The sequence below is a fragment of the Panthera uncia genome (assembly GCF_023721935.1).
Source record: "Panthera uncia isolate 11264 chromosome C1 unlocalized genomic scaffold, Puncia_PCG_1.0 HiC_scaffold_3, whole genome shotgun sequence".
Lineage (NCBI taxonomy): Eukaryota > Metazoa > Chordata > Mammalia > Carnivora > Felidae > Panthera > Panthera uncia.
In genome coordinates this window covers 8103340-8118020 of record NW_026057584.1, presented here as the reverse complement: position 1 = coordinate 8118020, position 14681 = coordinate 8103340, and the positions used below count along the sequence as shown (strand labels likewise).

Here is a 14681-nt window from a genome sequence, read left to right as displayed (position 1 = left end):
GCCATCAGCCCAGAGCCCGACGCGGGGCTCGAACTCACGGACCGCGAGATCGTGACCTGAGCTGAAGTCGGACGCTTAACCGACTGAGCCACCCAGGCGCCCCTCTCTGGTACATTCTGATTTAGCGTCTGCCCCCCAGTGCTTGTGTCAGCAGCACATGTACTAAAATTTGTCCGCTCCCCAGACAGACCCTTGGCATCCTTTTCCTCCTTGTTCCTCCGAGGGCTCATCTTGTTTTAAGTGACACCCCACACACCACAGCCTCTGCTTCCCAAACCCACTTAGTCACTTTGCAAGGACGCAGAGAGGATGGTGGTGGGTCTTCAGGCATGGTGGGAAGAGCTAGGATGTTCACTGCTCTGTTGGGTGTCCCACTTGCCATGCTGTGATGGCTTGGGCTTCGGACTGAAATCACCAGAAGGTTTTAACGTATGGTGTTAGAAGGAGTGTCGTCATCAACAGGGCAACATCTTAGGCGGGAGACGCTGCAGCATTAAGCGGGATCAGCTTGGCAGCAGTGCCTCTAACCACCTTCTTTAAGCCTCAGCTGTTTGCTTCCTGAAGTCCTCTGGTCTTTACTGTCCAAACGAGACACATTCTGGTTCCTACTTGGGAAGCAGTAGGGAGGTGGTCAAAGCCCCCAGTACAGGCTGTTCATATGTTGTAAGTCTGAGATGACCACCACTGATGGTAGATTTCTTTTTCACCCTGTGCTTCTCAGCCTTAGAAAATGGGGTGATGACCAAAGAACTAAGGTGATCAACAGCTTGTGATGTACGATGTATTTGCTGTCTTCTCTGTCTGATGTGCTGGTTGCTGGAAACCAAACCACCTTCTGGTTGTTAGAATCAGAGTCGTATTCTAACAGCCTGAGATTTCAAACATTTTTTTGAAAATTGATTGATTTTTACTGGACCTGAAGGACTGTCGCATACTCATGTATTTTGAATTTTGAGTATAGCATACTTTGGTCATTCTGTGATTATACCGGTATCTTCCTGGGGATTCTGTATACAGCTATGAGCATCTGACTGCTTCATTAAGTCTTTTCTTGTAGTTATGCTTGAGATTTACAGATTGAAATCTATTTTTTTATTAGAAATTTCACTTCGTGTCTCCTTTACGTTATCCTGAGGACCTTAAAAAGGATCTTTTAAACTTTATGTTTGTTAGGCAGATTGTGTATGACTTGACCTCAGGACGGTAAAGGTGGGTGGTAACTGTTTATTATCAAAAGGGAATGTTGGGTCTTTTAGGGATAAGAACTGTTCTTAGTTAAGGTTGAAACCCACAAGGAGGTAAGTGATGGGGAAAGGAAAGATAGGGTGCAGCCTAACTCTTCTTCATAAAAGACAGGGTCATTTATGCCTGTCTTTATACTGCTTTTCCCTAGCCAGACCCCACTATGCATTCATCTAGTTACCTTCCCAGACTATCGAGTGAATCATAGGACTTATGGAGAGGGTATGTAAGTAAATAAGAAGGTCACCACAGAACCCTAGCAACACCCCCAGCTAGACTCTAAAGGAAGAGAGAGGGGCTCCCAGGTGGCTCAGTCATTTAAGCGTCCAGCTCTTGATTTTGGCTCAGGTCATGATCTCACAGTTTCCATGAATTCGAGCCCTACCCACATTGGTCTCTGCACTGACAGCACGGAGCCTGCTTGAGATTCTCCCTCTCTCTCTGCCCTGCCCCTGCTCACATACACTGTCTTTCTCAAAAATAAATAATAAGTTAAGAACTTTTAAAAATGTTAAAAAAAAAAAACAAAAAAAAAACTAAAGAGAGGGATGCCCCTGAAGAAATCTTAGCATGGGCAGAGAAACACAGGAAAATCTGAAGAGATTGAGAACTCATGTAGCACCTCCTATTGCTGCTGGAGAAGTCCCACGACTGCAAGGTGGTGCCACTGCACGATTGTTTCTAAATGTAACTGAGTCCTCAGAGCTGTTGGGCCATCCCAACATCTGTCCTTAGGCAGCACACGCTCATGGCCTACAGCTGTTCGAGTTTCACCATCCTCTTGAAGCAGCTTATTCCATCACCCGTCACTCTCAGCGGGTGACTGTATTTTCCGGCTTTGTAGTGGAAAGAAAACACTAGGGTCTCCCCACCTTCCAGCCTTACATCCTTTGTTCTTACCACAGTGGAAAGGATGACCCTCCTTCCATGTGAGTGTAATTCATCCGCCTGTGCTGTATCGATCCGCCTCTCTTGTCCCTGGAGTTTTCTGCCTCTGTCGCCTTTCATCTTAATGGCTGTGTGTGATGAGGAATTGTATACTTTCAGAGACTCTCCCTGAACCTGATGTCCCCAGCCACCACCTTTTTTCTATTTGACAGTCAGGCCGGAGAGTTGCCTACCCTGTCTCTACTTCCTTCCTCACACCTGCATTTGTTTGCCACGTGATGCCTACTGCGAACCACCTGCTGATGAATTTCTTGTCAAGGAGACCATTGATCTCCAGCTCCCTGATCACTTCAGTCTTTATCTGCCTTCATCTTCATGTTACAGTTCACACTGTTGAGCTCACTTATTTAAGTGTTCTCTTAGTGTTCATGGCCTGTCTCTAGATTTGTCTTGTGTTTTCCTGTCTGTTCTAAATGTCTTTCAGGGGCATCTCTTCCTTTGGTTTTAGTTGTAGGCGTTTGCTAGGGTTCCATGGTGACCTTCTTATTTTACTTCTGTACGTTCTCCATAAGTTCTGTGACTCGTTCCCATGGTTCCGTGTCTATTGCCTAACACCCCAATCTACTTCCACTCGTTCTGCCAGCCTGTGTGGTCAGCGGCCAAGTGGGCATCTGTACGTGCTGTTTTCCAGCTGTACTCAGGTAGGCCATAAATGGTGCCTACCATTTGCCAAGTGTACTATTTTGTAGGGCTGACATAACAGAATACCACAGACTGGGGGCTAAAAGAACAGAAATGTATTCCCTCACAGTTCCGGAGGCTGGAAGTCCAAGATCAAGGTGTTGGCAAACTTGGCGTCTCCTGAGGCCTCTCTCCTCAGCTTGCAGATGGGCCCCTTCTCACTGTGGCCTCGTGTGGCCTCATGTGGACTTTTCTCTGTGCACGTATATCCCTGTTGTCTCTGTCTCTTCTTATAAGGACACGAGTCATATTGGATTAGGGCCCCACTTTTATGACTTCGTTTCACCTTAATTACCTCTTTAAAGCCTATCCCCGAGTACAGTCACATTAGGGTTAGGGCTTCAACACAGATTTGGGGAGAACATAAATTTCAGCCTCTCCATCCTTCCCTGTTTGTGGCAGCAGTTTCTCCTGCCATCAGTGCAGCCTCTCGCCACCTCCCTCGTCATCTTTCAAGTAAGTAGTCCCTGTTGCAGACTACATGGCATCCCCTCCATAAAATCCAAGTTTCTGTCTGGTCTTGAGAAGCCCCCTCACGCTGTGGACCCAGACCCTGTCACGTGTCCCTCCCCTCCTCACCCAGTATGTTCCAGTCTTCCTGAACTTCTGTGGCTCAGAAAGCGCCATGCCCGTCTGCACCGTTGGACCTCTTTACCTTTGTGCTCTTTGCTCTGTCTGGGTTTCCTCCCTCCCCTGCCCCTCTCCACCTGGCAAACGCTCGTCCACAAAAGCTCCCATTGCCAGGGGTAATCCCCAGTTGCACCATTTGGTACCCTACTCCTTTTTTTGGTGTTCCCACCTATTTCTTGCATTATAGTCCTTTGTGATTGATTTGCCCCCCCCCCGCCAACTAGACCATGAGCTTCTTCAGAGCAGGGGCTGTGCTCCCTTCTCATGCCTCCGTGGTGCTCAGTTAGGGAGAGGCCTTCCCCAGCCCACAGTGCTTGTGCCACAGGAACTGGCAGAGGCACGATCTCGGGCAGGTGTGGGTGGAGGCGGCTGCTGTGGTTACCTGGAGCCCCGGAAGGCAGAGGCGCGCTGCGCTGTCACGGGGAGCTAGTGGAACGTAGAATGGCATCCTGTCGCTGCCCCAAAACGTTCAGCAGGATCTTGGCTCCCGGCGCACAGGCCTGCGTCAGTCTAGGCTTGTCCAGGTGGGGCAGCTGGCGCCCGTGTTCTGGGTGCTGAGGTGAGCGCTCCTCACGGGTAGCTCGCTGGATCCTCACAGGAACTGTAAGGTGAGCACTACTGGTTTTACTACTCTGGTTTTACTGGTTTTACTCTGGTTTTACTACTGAGGAAAGAGCTCTGAGTTCCCATGTGGCAGAGCTGGGATTTATGTATCCAGACCTGACACTCAGACGGCACCTGAAATTAAGGCATGGCTGTACCTCTGGGAGGCTGGGGGAGGTCAGCTTCAGGCCCCAGGACTGGGTGTACATAGACGGCAAAGGGGCTCTTGCTCTCCCAGGCTGTTCCTATTCTTCTGTAATTTTTTTTCTCTTAATGTATTGTAAACATCTTTCCATGTTGTGGTGGTTTTAAAGTATGTCTACGGAGCCTGATTTTCCTCCTCTTGAAAATGGGTCCATCTCAGTGACACATTGCTGTTGAATAGACTGTGGCAGAAGTGACGGCCGAGTGTCTTTTGAGGCTGGATGAGAAAAGGCAATACAGCTTCCCCCTGCCTCTTTCTTGGGATGCGTGCCTTGGAATCCTTGGCTTTGCTGATGCTGCCCTGCTGGGAGATCACCCCTAGGGGCAGGGGCAGGAGGAGGGAGGGCAGAAGGGAGAGAGAGAGACGCCAAGGCATCTGCCTGGTACAGGTGCTACCTAAGAACGGGCAAGTCTTCAGGTAATTCCAGTGCCTAACTTTGGAGGCCGGTGTCAACTGGTGCGGAGACCAGCTCTCCCTGCTGAGCCCTCAGATTGCAGACTGGTGAGGAAAATACGGTACAGATCTGTCTTGACTTACATTGAGGTTATGTCCTGATAAACCCATTGTAAGTTGAAAATAGAAATTGAAAATGCATTTAAAACACCTGACCTACCGGGGCGCCTGGGTGGCTCAGTCGGTTAAACGTCCGACTTCGGCTCAGGTCATGATCTCACAGTCGGTGAGTTCGAGCCCCATATTGGGCTGTGTGCTGACAGCTCGGAGCTTGGAGCCTGCTTCGGATTCTGTGTCTCCCTCTCTCTGTGTTCCTCCCCTGCTCACACTCTGTGTCTCTCTCAAAAACAAAGATTAAAAAAAAAAAAAACCTACCAAACATCATAGCTTAGCCTAGTGTACCTTGAATGTGCTCAGAACACTCACATTAACTGTAGTTGGGCAAAGTCATCTGACACAAAGCCTATTTTATAATAAAATGTTGACTATGTCATGTAATTCATTAAATACTGTAGTGAAAATGACAAACATAATGGTTGTATATATCAGTTGTTGGCTCTTCTTTTTTTTAATTTTTTTTTAACGTTTGTTTATTTTTGATAGACTGAACACAAGGGGTGGGGAGGAGCTGTCAGCACAGAGTCTGATAGGGGGCTCGAACCCACAGACCATGAGATCATGACCTGAGCTGAAGTTGGTCACCCAACCAACTGAGCCACCCAGGCGCCCCTTAGCTCTTCTGATTGGGTGGCTGACTGGGACCTGCAGCTCTCTGCCGCCGCTCAGCATTATGAGAGGATCATAGTGCACATCACTAGCCGTGGGTAAAGATCCAAATCAAAAATTTGGAATATGGCTTCCACCGAGAGTGTATTGTTTTTGCACCATTGTAAAATCAAAAGAATCGTAAGTTGAATTATCACGTATCGAGTACTGTCTGTAAATGCTGCTATTGTTTAGGCTTCTGGCTTGGGAGTGGCTTGTTACTCAGCATTAGCTAATTGGAAGAGATATCAGCAGGAATAGTGCTAGGCCCTAGTTTTGTCCATGATGTAAATGCATCAATTTGTATAGCCATTGGACAATTGGTCATACAGTATTTATGTGAAAAATCTCCCTATTCATGTAGTTTTATAGGCATGTAACAGATACTAGCCCTTTGTCTTTGACGATTGTCCCCTTCACCTAGCATTTCGGGATGGTGGGGTGTTGTCTCATATCCGCCTGGGTCAGTTCCTCCATGCTGCTTTGGCTCCCTTGGGCCTCAGCTCCCTCCTACCCACGGAACTCCTAGCCTGCCTTCATCCATGTGGTAATGCTCTCCTTGGGGACCTCTTCCTTGGACATTCAATGATCCCCTCTTTCTCTTCACCCCTCTGCAGAGAACTTGGCCTTGCCTACCTGAGTACAGTGCCGAGGCCTCGATCTTCTTGGCTGTTCTCTCCGCATCTCTCAAGGAAAAATACAAAGTCTCAGCAATAAGGAAGACTACTAACAAATAACATTTATTGAATAACTTTTCTGTTCGGGGCACTTGGTTTGGCACTTTGCATGGATCACATAATTCAATTCTGACATTAACTTTTTGAAGCATGCATCATTATCTTTTTATTAAGATGATGAAACTGAAGGTCAGAGAGGTGACACGACCCGAGGTCATACAGCTAGAAAATGGTGCGGTCTCTGCTCTCAGCAGGTCTGTAGAACTGCCTTCCTAGATCTCTGTTAAAGAAAAGAATTCCCTAAACTCAACACAATTCCAGGGTGGGTGGCACTTGCCATTGTTAAAGAGCAGCGAGTCCCCTTTATTCACCTTCTTGCTTCCAGACCGTGCCTGATGCCTGTAGATTCGTTCATTCGACAAGTATTGTTTGTCTACAGTGTGTCAGGCACGTTCTGAGTGCTGTGAAGGAACCAGAGGATACATCTGACTTCACAGAGCTTTTGTTCTCGTGCAGAGACAGACAGTAAAGGAGTAAAAGAGGTAAAAACCGGCCCCATTACTGTGAGTGTGGGGAAAGGTTTCACGCAACAGCCTCTTGGGGGTCGGCTTCAGAGGAACCACAGGCTTGGTTCTAGTTTTCTGTGTGTGTGTGGGGGGGAGGGGGGTGGGTTGGGTGAGCAGTGTTTAAATTTGAAATGGTTGCCTGGTTCACTTCTGGGAGAAGAATGAGGGCATCTTGTCTGAGAACATGGCAATATGAAGACTGGCTCCTCTGGTTATAATTTCTTCACTCAATTGTCTGATGACTTCTTTAGGAGAAATTCCTAGAGGTGAAATGTTTGAGAGAGTAGTTGGAATTTTTAAGGTCATTGGTACATAGAACCAGACTCCCCCAAAAGGCCTTGCTGACTTACCTCTGTCCAGCTATGCGAGCCAGAGCTTCACCACAGGGTGCCAGGGTGCCCGAGCCCTGGTGGTTTCAGAGGGTGCCCTGCTGGTGTTGAGTACTTTCTGTGTGTGCCTCGTGGGACAAGCCCTGAACAGCACAAGACCTTGCCATTGTTTTCCATTATAGCCAATCTGATTAAGAGGGAATAGTATCTTTTTGACGTTATAGTTTGAATTTCTTTAATTACCAGTGAAGGTAAATATTTTTTATATGCTGATTATCCCATTGCATTTCTTCTTTTGTGACTTTCTTGTTCTTGTCCCTTATTTCATTTCTCCACTGGGGCCATTGCTTTTTTAGGATTTCTAAGTACTACCTAGAAGTCACCAGCAGAGTGCAGCAGTGCACCAGGGTGCTGAAGACATGGTGTTGAAACCCGAACCTTAACAGTGTTATTTTTGACAGTCAGATCCTGGGTCCTGGGGTGTTGGCGTCAGTGGGTTCAGGGGGAACTTAGACAAGATGGTTACTTTCCTATCCAAAGTGAATGATTTGTCTGAAAGTGTATGGGTGGGTTTGGAACAAGATGATGACTTTTAAAGGCCAAGACTGTAGGTCCCAGAGTGGTAGATGAATTCTGTCTGGTAGGAGACATCCAGGAGCCCTTAGGCGGAAGGCACTTTTCCTGTCATTGTGGCACTGTGAGTCCCAGGTTGTTGCCAGAGTAAGGGTGTGTATATGCACACACGCATGGTTGAATACACTGTCGTGTATGCCAGGCACTCTCTTTGAGCTGTCTTGTTCTTAGTCTCACTGAGAAATTGAAACAGCATAATAGGGATGGCCTGGTGATGATTGTGGAAAGTGGGATTATGAAGGGCAGGGGACTTGTGAATGCTGCTCCAGGAGCTAGATGAGCCTCCGGGAGATAGGAAGCCCTGAAATCTTATGCAGAATTATCTATGAACTTACATGTCTTCTTTTGAAAAACATTTAATTTTGAGATAATTACAAATACCGCTGTAGAAGTAGTTGCAAAAAGTAGAGACCCCATGTACCTTTCACCCAGTTGCCCCCAGTGCTGGCATCTCCCATAACGTTAGCACAGTATCTAAACTAGGAAAGTGATATTGGTACAATCCAGGCCTTATTCAGATGCCATGACTTTTACATGCATTCATGTGTGTGCATGGCATTGCTGAGCTATATGAATAGTCCTAGACACCATCTTTTGGACTTCTTGTTTTGTGCAATAGTATACCTATATTTGTTTAAGTCAAATGTTAGTAGCATTTTCTGTTACTTTCAGCCATAACATTCCTAACATACACACCATTACAAAGTGCAGAAAATCTGTTGCAAACCAGGCCAGTTTGCGCATGGGTGGCATTGAGCATCTGACAAGGGGCAGAGAAAGAGGGAGACACAGAATCCGAAGTAGGCTCCAGGCTCTGAGCTGTCAGCACAGAGACTGACGCAGGGCTCGAACTCACGAACCACCAGATCATGACCTGAGCCGAAGTGGGATACTTAACTGAGCCACCCAGGCGCCCCAAGCATCCAACTCCTGATTTCAGCTCAGGTTATGACCCCAGGGTCATGGGATCGAGCTCCAAGTTGAGCTCTGTGCTGAGTGTGGAGTCTGAGATTCTGTCTCCCTCTCTCTCTCTCTACCCCATGCTCCCTCTCCCCCACTCTCATGCTCTCTTTCTCAAAAAAAAAAAAAAAAAAAAAAAAAAAAGGAAAGGGAGGAATAATGGTTCATGTAATAAAATCCAGAGGAATGACTGAACTGGTCCCGGAGGCTCAAAGTACCATCAGAAATCTTGCTCCATTTCTCTGGAATGTCCATGGCTCTGCATACTTTTGAGTTCTGGCTTTATTCTCAGGCACCTTCCCTCAAGATCAACAGAAGCTGCAGCAGTCCTGGACCTTTCATCCTCACTGCATGTGACACAGAAGTGAGGGACTGGGGGGATTTCATCATTTCCTACAGGAGTTGTAAGGTTCATTCTAACTGGACCAGTTTCAGTGCCTATCCCTCAACCAATCACAGGGCCAAGGGAATGACATTCACTGATTGGCTTGTGCCTGGACTCCTAACTGCTCCTTGAACACTTGGATATAGGGATATTTTATTGGTTTAATTTAAACTTAAACTAGAGATAAGATCATCCCATCCCCTGACCACATGGGAGACAGGAGGTGTCTGAAAAGAATTGAGGGGCTGCTGCGAGTGGGAGGGGAAATAAATGCTGGACAGTAAAACCACAGGGGTCTACTGCCTCCAGCACGGGGCGTTCCTCTCTGGTCAAATCAGCTGTGATGGGGAGGACAGGATCATATAGTTCAGGCATGTCTACTGGGATGGGGGTGCAGTTCTTGCATAAACGGGGATGACAGCTGGACAGATACCCTAGGAGGTTTCTACCACAATAGAGGTCCATGCCTCCGAGTCCCTGTTCTGCGGGTCTCCACGTGCCTCAAGATTTTAAGCTGGTGGTGGCATCTCTGGCCGTCCCCACTGGCCTGGTACAGGTCTGCAGGAGCCCGGTGGGCCGCTTAGGAGATGCTGTGGTTGAGGCAGGGTCTTGGGTTTCAGCTGCATCTGCTAGGCACGGCTTAGGATGTCTTTAGGTGGGAGCCCTCCCTCCCTGCCCCACCCCATCTACACTGCGTTCACTGGACAGTTGCTCAGACTGTACGGTACGGACGTCACTTTCCTGCTCTACTCTTCCCCACCCCCACCATGAAGTCCACCCAGTCCAGATGGGCACAGAGATCTTTGAGAGGGACTTTCCTGTGGCAAGGTGGCTTTTAGTGCCTCTCAGTACCCGAGCTTATGGAAAAGCTCAACATTTCTCAAAGCGCACTATTTTGTACCATGGTGTTATGTGACACGTGCATCAATTTTTTAATATTCCTTTTTAAATCTTTGTACTTACAACTTTTTTTTGGAATAGAGATACAGAAAAATACCCAAAACAAAGAGCTTCATGAAGTATAAGGCAAACACCCCAAATGCTTTTGTAACCCAAGAGGTGGAATGTTGCAGCCACCCCAGAAACGCCTTCATGTTCCCTGTCCAAGTCACAGTCATACCCCCCGCCAGGAGTAACCACTGCCTGGCTTCTGTAGTAATCACTTCCTTATGTTTATGGTCTTAGCGTCCAAGTGTGCATCTTTAGAAATGATGGCTCTGTCTTGCCCACTTTTAAAAATGTATCTTTATTTACCTCCTTTTCATGTTTCGAGTCCCCTCTCATCTTTTTCCTTTCATTTTGTCTGTTGAATCCAGGCCATCTGACTGTAGCATTTCCCACAGTGCGGGGTTTGTTTGCTGCCCACGCATGGGACATTTCAGCATGCTCCGTTGCCCTTTGCCTGTGCCGCACGCATTGTCAGCTGGATTGAGAAGCTCGATCAGACTCAGCTTCTGTCTTCTGGCAAGACTCTAGGTGGTGATGTGTTCCTTCATCAGGGGCCACGTAATGTCAGGCTGTCTCTCCTTTGGTGGTGTTCATAGCTATGGATGCTCAGTCCCTAGATCCTTAATTCCCTGGGGGTCCAAAATGGTGGCATATATCGTTTTCATTGTGGTATGATTCACATTTTATTGCTTATTAATTTTGTCATTCCACACAATTTATAAGTAAATAGGCTTTGAGAAAATACCTTGAGAATGTTAAACAGATGATGGCAACGTTGATGAGACTGTTCCAGTGTTTTACATGAGGTAATGAGAAGAACCACAGCTGCCACCACTACAAAATGATGATATTTTAATTCCGTCATTTCTTTTTCATTTATTTGCTGGAATTCTTTATAAACAGATGCTTCCTTTCATCTACCATGAGGTTACCCAGTGGTATAGCTCATGTAGAAGAGGCAGGATAAATGCCTTTATTCCTTGTGTTTATCAGTTTGCAAAATAATAAACTGGTTCCTTATCCTCTGGAGGTGACCAGTTCACTTTTTCATTATCATTATGAGTTCACGGATTTTTATTTATTTATTTATTTTATTTATTTTTTTAACGTTTATTTATTTTTGAGACAGAGAGAGACAGAGCATGAACAGGGGAGGGTCAGAGAGAGAGGGAGACACAGAATCCGAAATGGGCCCCGGGCTCTGAGCCATCAGCCCAGAGCCCGACGCGGGGCTCGAACTCACAGACCGTGAGATCATGACCTGAGCCGAAGTCGGCCGCTTAACCGACTGAGCCACCCAGGCACCCCGAGTTCACGGATTTAAATAAACCTGGTGAGTTTCAGTTTGTTGCCATTGGTACTATGTTCGAAGCTCAAATTGTCCTGTCTTTGGCCAGTGGGAACCCTTGTGAATTGGCTTCGGTGTTCTTTTGACGCTACCCTGGGCTCGATGAGCCTGTCTGTGATGGCGTGTGTGCTGTCGTTTATGTCAAGATGTTCTAGACTTCGTTTGTATTTCCTCTTCTGACCTGCAGTCAGTCATTTCTCCATGCAGCTCTGACTTTCAGTGGGAAATGGCATTTTATGACCACAGTGTGGACTCCAGGGATACTAGCTGCTATGAGTTGGTCATTGTTTCCAGGCCTTTTCAACGGACAGAGCTATTCGATATAGATAAAATGATAGATTGAAAACGTCATAAGTTCATACTGTTTTTCCAATTAAGTTTCAGGACTATAGATTTTTTTTTATTCAATCTTTGAAAAAATTACAGCTGTCTCTTCTTTCTTCCACACTGAGAATCTTGATTTTTAGGACACGGGGGATGATAGTTAAAATAGCTCATAATTACTCACTTGTTTTAGGCTACATTACACACACAACAGGGGATATCAATACTAATGCTGCTACCACCAGAATGATAACTGAGAAGAGTTTGAAAGTTCTCGTGCTCATTCTTGCAGCACATATGCTAAAATTGGAATGATACAGAGAAGATTAGCATGGCCCCTGTGCAAGGGTGACATACAAAATTTGTGAAGCGTTCCATATTAAAAAAAAAAAAAGGTTCTCACCCTAATTTTTATAGCTGTTCTGTATTAAAATTTTTTTTTAATGATTTTTGAGAGAGAGAGAGAGAGGGAGATGGAGTGCGAGTGTGGAAGGGACAGAGAGAGAGGGAAACATAGAATCCAAAGCAGGTTCCAGGTTCTGAGCTGTCAGCACAGACCCAACATGGGGCTTGAGTTCACAAACTATGAGATCATGACCTGAGCTGAAGTCGGACGCTTAACCAACTGAGCCACCCCGGCACCCCCCTGTGTTTTTAAATACAATATTCATTTATTTATTCTGAGAGAGAGAGAGAGAGAGAAAGAGAGTGCAAGTGGGGAAGGGGCAGAGAGAGAGAGATCCCAAGTAGGCTCCATGCTCAGCATGGAGCCTGATGCGTTTGATCCTACAACCCTGGGATCATGACCTGAGACAAAATCGGGAGTCGGGTCACTTAAACAACTGAGCCACCCAGGCACCCCTAGCTGTTCTGTATTTACATCAATAGAGCGTATAGCTTTCATATACCATATCCTCTCTTAAATGTCATACAGTTTTGGTTCTACAAGTAATTATGTATTTAATGCTCTCTGCTAGTTCTTCTGCTGATATAGCTAGTAATTTTGGCAGTCTGAGGCTTGTTCTCTAGTAAATTCTTCAGGAAATGCTCATGGGAACAATATTCCCTGAGTTCTTGTACATTGATTACGGTTCGTACCTTTTATACTTGAAGGTCAGTTTTCTTGAATATAAGATCCTTGGCTCAGACTTTTGCCTTAGATAGGTCACACCATTTTTTTTTCTCATACAAAGAAGTGCTGTTGAAAAGTCTGATGATAATCTAATTTTCTTTCCTTTGTGAGTCACTTGTTCTTTTTCACTTCCATGATTAAAGGATCCCCTCCACCTCTTAATATCCAGTAAACTTACTAAAATATGTCTTGGTGTTGCTCATTCTGAGTCAGTTTTCTCAGGCATATTGTGTTCTTTTTTAATATATAGGCACCAGTTATTAATCTATAGTGTCTCAGCTTCCAAAGCCATCTTCACTGTCCGCTCTGCAATAATGGAGCTAAACCGGAAAGCTAGTTCCCCTTTGTGAGTTGGCCCAGTGTTGAACTTTGTCAGTAGAGGGCGCTGTAGGGGCACTGGAGGAGGAAGGGGTTTCTCTTCTTGACTCTAGGGTGCCTCTTGCACCAGGCTCATGCAGTGTCTGCAGCTCCCGGAGCTAGCTCCAGCAGAGCCTGGTGGTCAGCATTACAGGGCGCCACCCCTGGAAAGCTTCCCTTGGCATCCCCTTGGGTGGTTTCAGGCCACCATCCAGTGAGTCACAGCTGTGTCTCCTACCAGGGTCTTGGTACCAACCCTGAGGAAGGAGGCCCTTTTCTTGGTTCCTCTGTCTCAGCCCTAGGTGTAGAGGCTTTACTACTTCCGTGTTCTTTAAAGTTCCTTTTAATCTTTACTGGTCATTCCTCCATTATTCCAGCCTCCTGTTACAGTTAGTAATCCTTTATATAAGACTTTTCCTACTCAGATTCCTTTGTGATTTCTTTTTTCTTTCTTTTTTAATTTTTTTTTAATGTTCATTCATTTTTGAGAGAGAGAGAGAGAGAGAGAGACAGAGTGTGAGCAGGGGAGGAGCACAGAGAGAGAGGGAGACACAGAATCCGAATCAGGCTCCAGGCTCAGAGCTGTCAGCATAGAGCCCAACTCAGGACCCAAACTCACGAACCACGAGGTCATGACCTGAGCTGAAGTCAGACGCCCAACCGACTGAGCCACCCAGGTGTCCCCCTTTGTGGTTTCTTTCTTCTAAGTGGGTCCTGACTAATGCAATGTAATATCAAATCTCTGCCATGCTCTTTATTTTTAATTTTTAATTTAATTTTTATTGTTTTTAGTATTATGTTCCCTTGTTATGAATTTCATTTTCAGGGACTTCTTTGCATACTTCCAGTATTTGTCATTTTCTCTTGAACTCCTTTATGTGTGCTTTTCTTTTTTGATTTAAAAAATTCCTACTTTTCACATTTTATGTCTCATGAGGCATCATCTGATTTGCTCTTGTATTTCTTCTAATTTAGACTTCATATCTGAAATTATTGTTTCTTTTATTTCTAAATCTATCCTAAGTGCTGTGCTCTCACTTCTGAGTTTTTCTAACTCTGATTTTTGTAATGTTTTTTTTCTTGACTTGGAATATTTGGTATAGTTTCACTTACTGTCTGTATGGATGTTCTGCTTATCTTTTTTTTCTTACAGATACTTTGGGTGGGACTTTTACATTGATACTTTGTGTTCCTCTTTTTTTTTTTTTTTTTTAATGTGAAATTAGTTCTCTGAACTTTTGGAATGAAGTGGTTTGAGGAAGAGTTCCTAACTTCTGTCATTTTAGTATACAGTGTTTTTTAAAAAGAATTATTAGAGCTAATAAATTCAACAAGGTTGCAGGATACAAGATTAATATAAAAAATCAGTTGAATTTCTATATACTTATAATGCATAATCTAAAAATGAAATTAAGAAAACAATTTCAGGGGCACCTGGGTGGTTCAGTTGGTTAAGCCTCCGACTTCAGCTCAGGTCGTGATCTCACAGTTTGTG

The 14681-nt window shown here is 45.5% G+C and overlaps 1 non-coding gene across 1 annotated transcript; it reads left to right on the top strand.

Annotated features, from left to right (window-relative positions):
* The first annotated feature begins 11973 nt into the window (after nucleotides 1-11973).
* On the top strand, nucleotides 11974-12081 carry LOC125912059 (U6 spliceosomal RNA). The gene has a single exon (XR_007454610.1). It is a non-coding gene; the product is annotated as a U6 spliceosomal RNA (small nuclear RNA).
* The last annotated feature ends 2600 nt before the right edge of the window (nucleotides 12082-14681 follow it).